At 30.6% G+C, this 13,263-nt stretch overlaps 1 protein-coding gene across 2 annotated transcripts in view; it reads left to right on the top strand.

Moving 5' to 3' along the window:
- The window catches only part of LOC136779621 (leucine-rich repeat-containing protein let-4), a 1,178,420-nt gene that overhangs the window by 936,502 nt on the left and 228,655 nt on the right, over nt 1-13,263 (top strand). The window lies entirely within an intron of this gene.

Raw genomic sequence — 13,263 nt, 5'->3', positions numbered from 1 at the left:
TAGCATTAGTTTCAGTATTCTCAAATAGTGTATGTAATAATAATTCTGGGAAACCGTATTTTGTTTTGGATGCTTTTATTTACAAAATTGTGTATTTACAGTGCCCTCTTTTGTGTAAAGATGGTATTAGAAAAAGTGTCTGTTTTACCGACATTACGTCTCTTTGAAATAAATTTCATCAAAATTACTAGTTTTCAAACTACAGCGTTATTTGTGAACCGATTTTCGATTTTGCGGGCATTGTGGAATCAGCAAAGTAACGCCTTTCGGATAAAATAGCGGAATTTTTAAATTTTTGTTTAATTAATTTTTAATATTTATTAATTAATTTTCACATTTTTTTTTTTGCAATTTTACAATATTTCTTTGTTTTATCCGAAAGCTGCTATTCTGCCGATTCCAAAACAATCGCAAATTTGAAAATCGGTCCATAAATAACGCTGTAGTTTGAAAACTAAGATTTGAGGTGGAACCGCTCTGTAATGTCGGTATAGACCTTACTCTTAAAGGATATATATAAGGAAATGTTACTTCTAATATAATTTTATTACTATTTCAGAGAACTATAATAAATAATCTCCATCAATTACTTTAGTTAGGGATTAAACATACCAAATAATGGAGTACAGTCTTCCCAAATGCCCTGTCAAGCAATTTGCAGTAGCATTCTTGGACAGTTCATCTTCATCAGATGATGGAGAAGACAATACGACTCAAAAAATAGAAAATTATGTTAAAAATGTGATACGAAGAATGAAAGACAAGCAATTCCAGGATCATTTTCGAATGTCAAAGAGAACTTTTGAAATTTTAATGAATATGTCATGGAGAACGCTTAACAAAAATCCAGGGTCAGCCTGCGGGTCTCCTGAAATAAACTTACAAACACAATTGTTAGTGACTATCTGGTATTTGGCTAATTTGGAATGTTCAAGGTAAAGAGTTTATTACGCTTTTGATTGTGTATTTTACTAATATTTCATTCATAATTTTGAATATAGATCAGTATCTGAAAAATTTGGTATTGCAAAATCAACGTGTTGGAATGTTTTACAAAGGACGTGGAAACTACTAATGAGAATGAATAATGACTTTGGTATTATAAAATGGCCAGATGAACAAACACAAAGAGAGATAGCACAAGGATTTGCTAAAAATAATTTTAATGGTTGCTTATTATGGAAGATTTCTTTATAAACTGTATTCGATCATTACTCACTTTATGAAAATGACTGCATTACTAATATATACGTACTTTAATTGTAGGTGTTATAGGTTGCATTGATGGTTCCCATATAAGGATAAAGCGACCAAAAAATAGTAGTAACTCTTATGTTAATAGAAAAAGTTACCATTCTTTATTGCTCCAAGGAGTTTGCGATCATAGGCTGCAATTCACTGATATATATACTGGAGAGGCAGGCTCCTTACACGACTACACTTTGTATAAGAGATCAGATTTGTATCAGGAGTTAATGGGAGGACGAATCCAAATTTTAGGAGATAAATATTTATTGGGAGACCTTGCATACAAATTATCTAAAACCTTGATGGTAAGATTTAAAGACAATGGTTTTTTGACATATAGACAAAAGCAGTTTAATAAAAAGTTAAACCAGATTAGAGTTAAAATTGAAAATACTTTTGAGCTGTTAAAAAATAGATTCCGACGACTTATTTTCGTTGAGACCAGACGACTTGATTTAGCTGTCATGCTAATTGTATCCTCATGCATTTTGCATAATGTTTGTATTCTGAATGAAGACAGGTTAGACGAGTTACAATTTTGTGATTATGACGAAAATGTAATTAATGAAACGTGCAATAGTGATAACGACGATTTTGAAGACAACACAAATGAGATTACAGCAATTAATCTAAGAAATAGTATAATGGATAGCTTGTAGTTATTTGAATAAAAGCATTTAATTAACAGCGAACTCTAATATCTGTATTCTATATACCTTTATGTTTTTTAACAGGACTTTCCTTTTCATCTCTCCATATATCAATTAAATTATATACATTCATAAATATTTGACGTAATAGAAGGGGTATTCTATAATATTAATTAGCACAGTTATATAATCACCTCTATTCGCCCAGTTTTACATTGAAAAAACTATATTTTAAACGCATCTTTATGTATTAAAAACATTTATTGTGACAATTAAAGGAGTTAATTAAATAGAATAAATGATTAAAAAATGGAAATAGTATTTATTATGGAAAGCATTATAATTATTTATAGTATTATTTGAACAAAATATTTCTATTTCTTAACTATAAAAATAATGTAATATTTAGTGAGATAGACTTATTTGAAATGAAACATTATAAACATAAGCAATTTACCAACTTAAAATATAATATTTAACAATGCACAAGTTATTACAGAAATTTGTATTGAATAAAAGTAATAGTCTCTGCTATAGTAACCAGGGTGTCCCATTTTAGAACATCCATTTCAATACCTTCAAAAGTAATAGTCTCATGGAAAAACGTGTTAAAAAAAAATTTTTTGGCTTCGAGGGGGACACAAAATAGTACCTTTAGTTGGACTTTGAAACGTCATTCGAAGGATATATAAAAGTCACGTTGACTTTTTTTAAATGAAACACCATATATCGTGTATCCTTTAGATGACGTTTCTAGGTTAAACAAAAGATACCACCTTATGTCTCTACCGAAGCCAACAAACTTTTAATTAACGCAATTTTTCATCAAACTATAACTTTTGGAGATATTTAAGTGGATGTTTTAAAATAGGAGACTCTGTATATTAAATCTCTTTCGAGTCAGATTAATTATATCTTTTTGTTGATTCACTACATTTTGTTAATCATTTTTTCAAATAATTGATTAAATTTATCCAGTCTCTCCATTTTCTCTTTGTATCTTCTTTCCTTATCGTTACAAATTCTTGATTTTTGTTTAACAGGCCCATCTACAGCTTCACAATTAGAAGGTTCTGAGAATAGAAAAATAATAAATATTTACAACTTTATTAATTTAATGATATTTGATTGAATAAAAATATATGAAAATTGCTTACCCATATTTACTTTTAATCCACAAAGAGTACCGCACTTTGCAACAGGAATTATTTCGGGCTTTTTTCCCATAAAACTGTTTAACAAATTGTAAAACTCCCAACTTCTTCTTCTCGCTCCTGATGTTCCATTATTAGCTTTTATAGCCTTGTATGTTTTCATTAAACTTCTCCACTTAATTTCAACGGTCTTATGACTTATATCTTCACCTATTTCGCTAAACTGTTTTGATATTTTCATCCACACTAATGTTTTCATTCCGTTGCTGTATTCTTCGTCTTGTTCTATTACAGCGTTTATTAAAAATTGAATTTTGCCAGTGTTCCAAATTTTTTCAATTTTTTTAGGGTTTTGATTCTCATCTATTAGTGACAGGTTATTGTCTTCATCACTTTCCATTTCTGTATAGCTGTCATAATTAAGAAAAGACATTATAATTAAAACATGTATGTCTAAAATATTTATTTAAGTGCACGTAATGTCTGTATAAAATTTTTAAAACCGTAGTATATTTTTTATAACCTGTAATAATAAACTTACCGTTTTCCAAATTTTTAGCGTGTTTTAACGTTTACATGGACCGGCTTCTGCCACTTGTTAAATCATATAATAAGATAATTTTTGCTTCATCACCAGTATCAAATTCTTTTGTTTCTAAGTTCATATAGGCTGGGTTTAGCCAATTTTTTATCTTATTTTAGTATGATTAGTTTAATTAACGGTAACAAGTTCTCCCCCAAGTTTTTCGTTCACATGGTTTGGCTTTTACCATACACTTGTTAATTCATACATTACGATATACAACTTATCGTAATTTATTTCTCTACCGTTTATAGCGTTCAAAAGGTCCGGTCTTTGCCGCTTTTCAATTTTCTTCAATTCTGCCTTCTCTCCTCCCTCAACTGATAGATGTAAAAGGTGGAGGGGATAAAAAAGTGATAGCTTCATATATCTTAATTCGCTCGGCCCGAACACAAAATCACTAGACCAAGCTAATAGGGAATTCTAGGGAAAGCTTTGTCCGAGCGAGTTGTGCCAATTCCCGAACTCAACTAAAATGTATGTGCAGTGACGTTGATAGTTGCTTTGTGAACATGACCATAAGAATTGCTTTGTTTCGATATGAATCTACCTTCACACCAGAACATCCTGTACTCGAATCCTTAATATTTACAGTAATCAAACCTCTAACCTTAGAAAATTAGTTATTTTTCTGAAGCATAATCAACTTCTACAACATTACATTAAAAGAAGAAAATGTTTGCCCTTGTACAGTGGACGGTCTCAAAAGAGATCAGTGTCGTAAGAGCTGAGGAAAATTTCAGTGAAGGAAACATTTGTTTCATTAAATATGGCCTGAGGCATTACAAGGCGAAGATTTTAAAATTAAGTGGTTAGTATATTTAACTCAAATTGTATTATTACAGTGTGTTGAAGATTGGAGGTGGGTCGGGGCGAGAACGTTCCGGATCTCTCGTGTCGTCTCACTCCAACGCGACTCTACCTCATACATACTCAAAACCATACAATCTATTCAATGTTTTATACTCTTCGGGATACTTATTTTAATTTAATTGCTTCTCTTTATTGAGAGCCATACTATGTTAAATCTCTCACACAGTGAATAGTTATAACTAAATATTTCATCATTATTTTAAATATAAATAATGTAATAATTTATTATACACACGTTACAGATGATAGTGATTGGTTAGAATCGTTAACTGTAACGAAAAACGGAGAAATACTTGGAAAGGGAAAGGGTAAAATGAAAAACCAGAAGTTAGCAGATTTAATAACTTTCAGGCAATTTAGAGCAAGTTTAGGAGAAGATAATTCTGATGATGATGAAATTGATGATATTGATCCTTCAATATTTGAAGTAAATAATGGTACGTAATGAACCACAAGCTTAACTATAACTTTCGTCTAAATATCAAGATACACGGTAGTGTTTCGATGGCAGGGGAATATATAAGTAGATAAAGATATATCTATACTGTCGTCCAGGCATTACTCTCATGTACAGCAAGTTTAGCTCTCTCCCGATTTTCTCTAACTGTATATTCTATTAAACACAAAGAAAACATTAAACTACTATATTACTTGGCTAATTACAAATCAGTTTTGTTAATTATCTAATTTTGCCTTAAACATTCCAATGCAACAATATCATATAATTTAATGGTTTCATTACAACAGATGACACACACACACACACACAATAATTATGAAGGTGAATTAATGTGTTCGGAGGAAATAGACGGGGATATTTTAAGCCAATATGAAGATACACCAAATAATTTTGCTGAAGAAACTATTCATAATAATCAGGAAGCAGAATTAAACGATATGTCTCAAAGCAGAGAAAGCTGTAATGATCAGCACCCAGCAGGTATAACATAGCGACTCATATAAGTATAATATGGACACATCTAAATATACTACATAAACAGAGCATTTTAGAAATAAAGCAAAAACATGAAAATTAATATAGCTAAAAAGGTATACTTAACACTTGTAATCGATTGTATTTAATAAGTAATTTTAATGTGACACGATGGTCTTTTTAAAGCTTATAACTTGTCTTAAATCTTAAAGTTACTTTTGATAACGATTTAAAAATATAAAATTTGCCCCTTAATTCACATAATTAGAAGAAGTAGCGTCTTTATATTTTTTGAAGGTATGGGCTTCTTTGAAATAGCGAGCAAAATTATCATGCATAAACATTTTCTTGCTTTTAAAAAATTTAAGATATTTTGAAGTATAAACAACTACAATTGTTAAATGCATCTCTTTACAGCTTACAATTTTAATTCATAAATTTGTTTTCTAAAATGCATTGTTTATTAGATATTTAGGCGTATCTACATTTTTCACTTATGCTATAAGTATAACTATTGTCAGAAATACAATGAAGACTAACAAAATTAATATATCATTTACAGAATTCCAACTAATTTATATGACGAAAGTGGAACAAATGATGGCACAAATGGAAAAGGAGAAATGCAAAATGTCATGTATTTTAAAAAATGTATGTATTTAAGTGATACATCACTAATAAGTACCTGATATTTTTAAAATATTTTTTTAAGTTTTGGACAAAAATATCAACTTTTTAATTTAAGATTCCTTTTTGTAGATGATAAAAGAATTGAAAGGTATGCATACTTCATTAAGAGACAAGCAGCAGGACCTATTAATGAAGGTAAAGTACTGTATTCATACATTAATTAAATGAAGTATTATTTTTCTTATTGTTGAGTAGAATTTAACTTGTATTCGCACATGTTTAAATTGGTAAATGCTAGCAAACCCAACAGCCCTAAAAATACTAAATGGCATAACTACTTAAATTTTAAAATAATTAAAAGCAATTTGTGTTTATATCAAAACTGTTTAGGAAAAATATATTTACTTAAATTTTATTCTATTTCAGGTGGAATTAAAACCAAGATCCAATGTATTTGTGAACAAAGACGACCTATACTATTTGAAGAGGTGGAAGAAGAAACCTAACGAAATGGTTCGTAGGCTTCTCCGAATTTTAATCGGAGATGAGAAATTGAAAACCATGACTGCACAAGGCAAATCCATTTGGCAAAAAATTCCGGAGAATATTTTGGATTCCGTAGAATGTATAATCCCACAAAAAACAGACTTCGCCTGTAAAAAAAGGCGGCAAGTACATAAACCATCTAGCATAAATAATATAGTAAAATTATCTAATTAAAAAAAGTAGTGAAATCCAAATATTAGGCAAGTATATTTTTTCACCTTAGCAAAAGTTAAATTTTCGAAAAAAAAAAGGAACAAAAAAGTTACTTGCCGGGCCCGTAATGTCCATGCTCAGTGGGAAATTGAATCATGTGTGAGATTCAGCTATAGCGTAGTATAACAAATGTCATCAAGAGACACGGTAGTGTCTCGACGGCAAGTACATAAAAGTAGGTATAGACGTGTCTATACCGCCGTCGAGGCACTACTGTATCTTATACAGCAAGTTTGGCTGTCTCAATTTTTAAATAGATTTTTCTCCGTAAATGAAACACTGTCATGATTTCAGTAAAGCTTTTCTTGAAATGGTTTGGAACAAGCTTTTATTTGAGCCCATAAACATCAAAATTGGTTCACGCAATCCAGAGATCTCATAATCTGTTAGCTATATATATAACGAATTTAATTTCTTTCCGTCATCTTCTTCTTCTCCAGCCAGAATGTATGTCTCGGGCTGAAGTTAATCGCTAAAGAAAATGACGTAATTTTTACAAACGCGACGTCTAAATAATCGATATAATCGATAACTAACATGGCGACTACTGTTAGCTGTCAATTGAATGTCAATTGAATTGTAAGGTTTACCGGTATAACCTTAATATTTTTATAAAAATGAATTGGCTGTAATGATAGTGTAATAGTGTAATATAATCAAAACTGCGGATAATTTAAGGGAGAAACAGGAAGGAGCCAGCAAGATTATCAGATAAGTCACATTGTATTCAAAAATATGTATAAAATTTAATGTTCGGTGGTACTTTGTGGGATTTTTTTTATTGCAGGTTATATAAAATATTCCTTATATGCATATTCCTTGTATGCAGCTCTGATTTGAAGTCCTACCAATCCCAAATGCTCTAACAATTCTTGGAAATATCCTGTTATTGAAGAATGTAGATTGAGGAAGATTGTAAATGAAACAGAGAAGGATGAGGTTGTTACGTTAACTCATAATCAAGACACATGGTAGTGTCTCAACAGCAATTAACATAAACGTTTTTAAGTAAAGTAAGTGCATTGTAAAAAAAGTTTGTTTTATTAAAACAAAGTTATATATAAGGCACCATTTCATAGTTTGCAGTATGATGCCAAACCAGTGCCAAATAATGTATCAAATCTTGGAAATACCCTGTTATTGGAGGATGCAGATTAAGGAAGATTTTAAATAAAACAAATAATGTAACAATTCTTGGAAATACCCTGTTATTGGAGAATGCAGATAAAGGAAGATTGTAAATGAAACAAATATCATATATGCGTACAAATATTTCAGACTAAATTATAGTAATGCTTGCTTGGAAAATATGAAGCATTCCGATGAACCTTCATTTATGTAGAGTACCAGTTGACTAGTGTTTGGATTTAAGCTAATTATACAATAATAGATGTTTACAAAAGACGCAAAGATAACCAAATATTACAGATCTTTAGTCTCAAGGAAGTTAAGTCACCAAGCACTAAAGAAAATGGAGATAGAGCAACATCAAATACTGGTAAGTAACTGAGATGCTTCATGTTTCTTCAAAAATTTATTTTCTTTGAAGATTGAGATTGTTAAATGATGAATTTGATTTTAGGTTTACTCGTATAGTGCCATCATTTATTATTTTACAGTCACTGTGCAAGTGTATTATAGCAAATAGTAATACTTGTGCTTTGACTTAAATACATTTGGTACAATTGAATTAAAAATCCAATGAGGATTTTTCGCACACATACTGACTATTGGAGCTGGATCAAAGATTATGCTTTTCGCTCCTGTATTCTGAGACTTGAAACAGGCAAATATAAAAGCATTGAAAGATTGGCAGAGTAAGAATAAGCCAATTTTCAGAAAAACGTCGTCCATTGCTCCGCCACAATTTAAGTATGAGATTTATTGGATGAAATGATATAAAATGCAGTTAATAGCTGCTAATTGTTTTTCTCCATTACCTATGCAAGTATTCAAGACGAGAGGCAGTATACTGGTCATTGGTATGGATGAAAAAATGCACGTTTATTCTCAATGGTAAAAAACTCAGTCTAAAAATTAGTTGTTTCGACTGCATTTTGCAGCACCAGAAATCAGACCAGTTTCGAGTGTATAGAAATTTACGAAACGAAAATTTGAGGACTTTGGCACAGGAAATGTTATAAGGACGACTCGCCAATGTATCTCCCATGTCACCTTTGTCAAGTGTTAGCAGCATAAAGGTGACAATGATTGGTGCTAAAAGGAAACGGCGTATGCAAAACGACAATGCCAACTTCGATTATATGCTTCATTGTAGCTTATTTGAAGCTTTACGAATTGCTTTTCCAGTCTTGCCCCTGTATCACCTGAAGCAGCTGAGGGAGTTACTGAAGTTTGGCAAAGTTAGATGTTGGTAAAAAGTCAAATGTTGATAAACAGAAAATGTAAATTAATTAAAATATATACATTTTATTTCATTATTTTTATATGTTGAAAGTATGTTTATTGATTATGAAAAATTTAATCATACTTTTATTATGGTGAAACTGAAAACATTAAAAAACTAGCCTGAGCATTAATTATAAAGTTCATTTATGCAAAATGCATTACAAATATCAATAAAATCCATGTGTTGACTGTGATATTTTTTTAATATAAATATATATATTTTTATTAGTTAAGCGCTGCTGTTTCAAAAAATGAGAAGGGTGGAAATTTTCTTTAAAATCTGTAGAAATTAAAAGAATAATTTAATTTTTTAAATATTATACTCTTACAAAACGTTATGAAATCCCACAAAAAACAGACTTCGCCTGTAAAAAAAGGCGGCAAGTACATAAACCATCTAGCATAAATAATATAGTAAAATTATCTAATTAAAAAAAGTAGTGAAATCCAAATATTAGGCAAGAATATTTTTTCACCTTAGCAAAAGTTAAATTTTCGAAAAAAAAAGGAACAAAAAAGTTACTTGCCGGGCCCGTAATATCCATGCACAGTGAGAAATAGAATCGTATGTGGATCGGCTAACTTCACTCTGTATTTTAACATGACATTTGCTATACTACGCTATAGCTGAATCTCACACACGATTCAGTTTCCCACTGTGCATGGACATTACGGGCCCGGCAAGTAACTTTTTTGTTCCTTTTTTTCGAAAATTTAACTTTTGCTAAGGTGAATAAATATACTTGCCTAATATTTGGATTTCACTACTTTTTTTAATTAGATAATTTTACTATATTATTTATGCTAGATGGTTTATGTACTTGCCGCCTTTTTTTACAGGCAAAGTCTGTTTTTTGTGGGTGTTAAAATACAGAGTGAAGTTAGCCGATCCACATACGATTCTATTTCTCACTGTGCATGGATATTACGGGCCCGGCAAGTAACTTTTTTGTTCCTTTTTTTTATCGAAAATTTAACTTTTGCTAAGGTGAAAAAATATACTTGCCTAATATTTGGATTTCACTACTTTTTTTAATTAGATAATTTTACTATATTATTTATGCTAGATGGTTTATGTACTTGCCGCCTTTTTTTACAGGCGAAGTCTGTTTTTTGTGGGATTTCATAAAGTTTTGTAAGAGTATAATATTTAAAAAATTAAATTATTCTTTTAATTTCTACAGATTTTAAAGAAAATTTCCACCCTTCTCATTTTTTGAAACAGCAGCACTTAACTAATAAAAATATATATATTTATATTGAAAAAATATCGCAGTCAACACATTGATTTTATTGATATTTGTAATGTATTTTGCATAAATGAACTTTATAATTAATGCTCAGGCTAGTTTTTTAATGTTTTCAGTTTCACCATAATAAAAGTATGATTAAATTTTTCATAATCAATAAACATACTTTCAACATATAAAAATAATGAAATAAAATGTATATATTTTAATTAATTTACATTTTCTGTTTATCAACATTTGACTTTTTACCAACATCTAACTTTGCCAAACTTCAGTAACTCCCTCAGCTGCTTCAGGTAATACAGGGGCAAGACTGGAAAAGCAATTCGTAAAGCTTCAAATAACATACAATGAAGCATATAATCGAAGTTGGCATTGTCGTTTTGCATACGCCGTTTCTTTTTAGCACCAATCATTGTCACCTTTATGCTGCTAACACTTGACAAAGGTGACATAGGAGATACATTGGCAAGTCGTCCTTATAACATTTCCTGTGTCAAAGTCCTCAAATTTTCGTTTCGTAAATTTCTATACACTTGAAACTGGTCTGATTTCTGGTGCTGCAAAATGCAGTCGAAACAACTAATTTTTAGACTGGTTTTTTTCCATTGAGAATAAACGTGCATTTTTTCATCCATACCAATGACCAGTATACTGCCTCTCGTCTTGAATACTTGCATAGGTAATGGAGAAAAACAATCAGCAGCTATTAACTGCATTTTATATCATTTCATCCAATAAATCTCATACTTAAATTGTGGCTGAGCAATGGACGACGTTTTTCTGAAAATTGGCTTATTCTTACTTTGCCAATCTTTCAATACTTTTTATATTTGCCTGTTTCAAGTCTCAGAATACAGGAGCGAAAAGCATAATCTTTGATCCAACTCCAATAGTCAGTATGTGTGCGAAAAATCCTCATTGGATTTTTAATTGAATTGTACCAAAAGTATTTAAGTCAAAGCACAAGTATTACTGTTTGCTATAATACACTTGCACAGTGACTGTAAAATAATAAATGATGACACTACGAGTAAACCTAAAATCAAATTAATCATTTAACAATCTCAATCTTCAAAGAAAATAAATTTTTGAAGAAACATGAAGCATCTCAGTTACTTACCAGTATTTGATGTTGCTCCATCTCCATTTTCTTTAGTGCTTGGTGACTTAACTTCCTTGAGACTAAAGATCTGTAATATTTGGGTGTCTTTGCGTCTTTTGTAAACATCTATTATTGTATAATTAGCTTAAATCCAAACACTAGTCAACTGGTACTCTACGTAAATGAAGGTTCATCGGAATGCTTCATATTTTCCAAACAAGCATTACTATAATTTAGTCTGAAATATTTGTACGCATATATGATAATTGTTTCATTTACAATCTTCCTTTATCTGCATTCTCCAATAACAGGGTATTTCCAAGAATTGTTACATTATTTGTTTTATTTAAAATCTTCTTTAATCTGCATCCTCCAATAACAGGGTATTTCCAAGATTTGATACATTATTTGGCACTGGTTTGGCATCATACTGCAAACTATGAAATGGTGCCTTATATATAACTTTGTTTTAATAAAACAAATTTTTTTTACAATGCACTTACGTTACTGAAAAACGTTTATGTTAATTGCTGTTGAGACACTACCATGTGTCTTGATTATGAGTTAACGTAACAACCTCATCCTTCTCTGTTTCATTTACAATCTTCCTCAATCTACATTCTTCAATAACAGGATATTTCCAAGAATTGTTAGAGCATTTGGCATTGGTAGGACTTCAAATCAGAGCTGCATACAAGGAATATGCATATAAGGAATATTTTATATAACCTGCAATAAAAAAAATCCCACAAAGTACCACCGAACATTAAATTTTATACATATTTTTGAATACAATGTGACTTATCTGATAATCTTGCTGGCTCCTTCATGTTTCTTCCTTAAATTATCCGTAGTTTTGATTATAGTACACTATTACACTATCATTACAGCCAATTCATTTTTATAAAAATTTTAAGGTTATACCGGTAAACCTTACAATTCAATTGACATTCAATTGACAGCTAACAGTAGTCGCCATATTAGTTATCGATTATATCGATTATTTAGACGTCGCGTTTGTAAAAATTACGTCATTTTCTTTAGCGATTAACTTCAGCCCGAGACATACATTCTGGCTGGAGAAGAAGAAGATGACGGAAAGAAATTAAATTCGTTATATATATAGCTAACAGATTATGAGATCTCTGGATTGCGTGAACCTATTTTGATGTTTATGGGCTCAAATAAAAGCTTGTTCCAAACCATTTCAAGAAAAGCTTTACTGAAATCATGACAGTGTTTCATTTACGGAGAAAAATCTATTTAAAAATTGAGACAGCCAAACTTGCTGTATAAGATACAGTAGTGCCTCGACGGCGGTATAGACACGTCTATACCTACTTTTATGTACTTGCCGTCGAGACACTACCGTGTCTCTTGATAATTATTAGTATCCTAGCGTCCTTAAATAACATAGATAATTTGAAAAAAGGAGCATTAACTCATTCGATTTTATCACCTGAACATTTTAACGTAGTCAGTAGTGTCTTGCTAAAAAAATAATCGTCCATAAGACCATAATTAATGAATATTTGCATCAGTAAAAACTTTTAATAACTTCTTATAGGTTAAGTAAATAGAATAAAAAATGCAATTTGTATAATAATATTTAAAATATTCAATTTTAGGTTACGTTAACAAGCATGCATGTATTAAGCTGGACCCACG

Source organism: Prorops nasuta, unplaced genomic scaffold (assembly GCF_024137725.1).
Source record: "Prorops nasuta isolate Cenicafe-Biocafe unplaced genomic scaffold, Cenicafe_Pnas_1.2 PNAS00001, whole genome shotgun sequence".
In the NCBI taxonomy this organism is placed as follows: Eukaryota; Metazoa; Arthropoda; class Insecta; order Hymenoptera; family Bethylidae; genus Prorops; species Prorops nasuta.
This window is presented reverse-complemented; position numbering and strand designations above follow the sequence as displayed.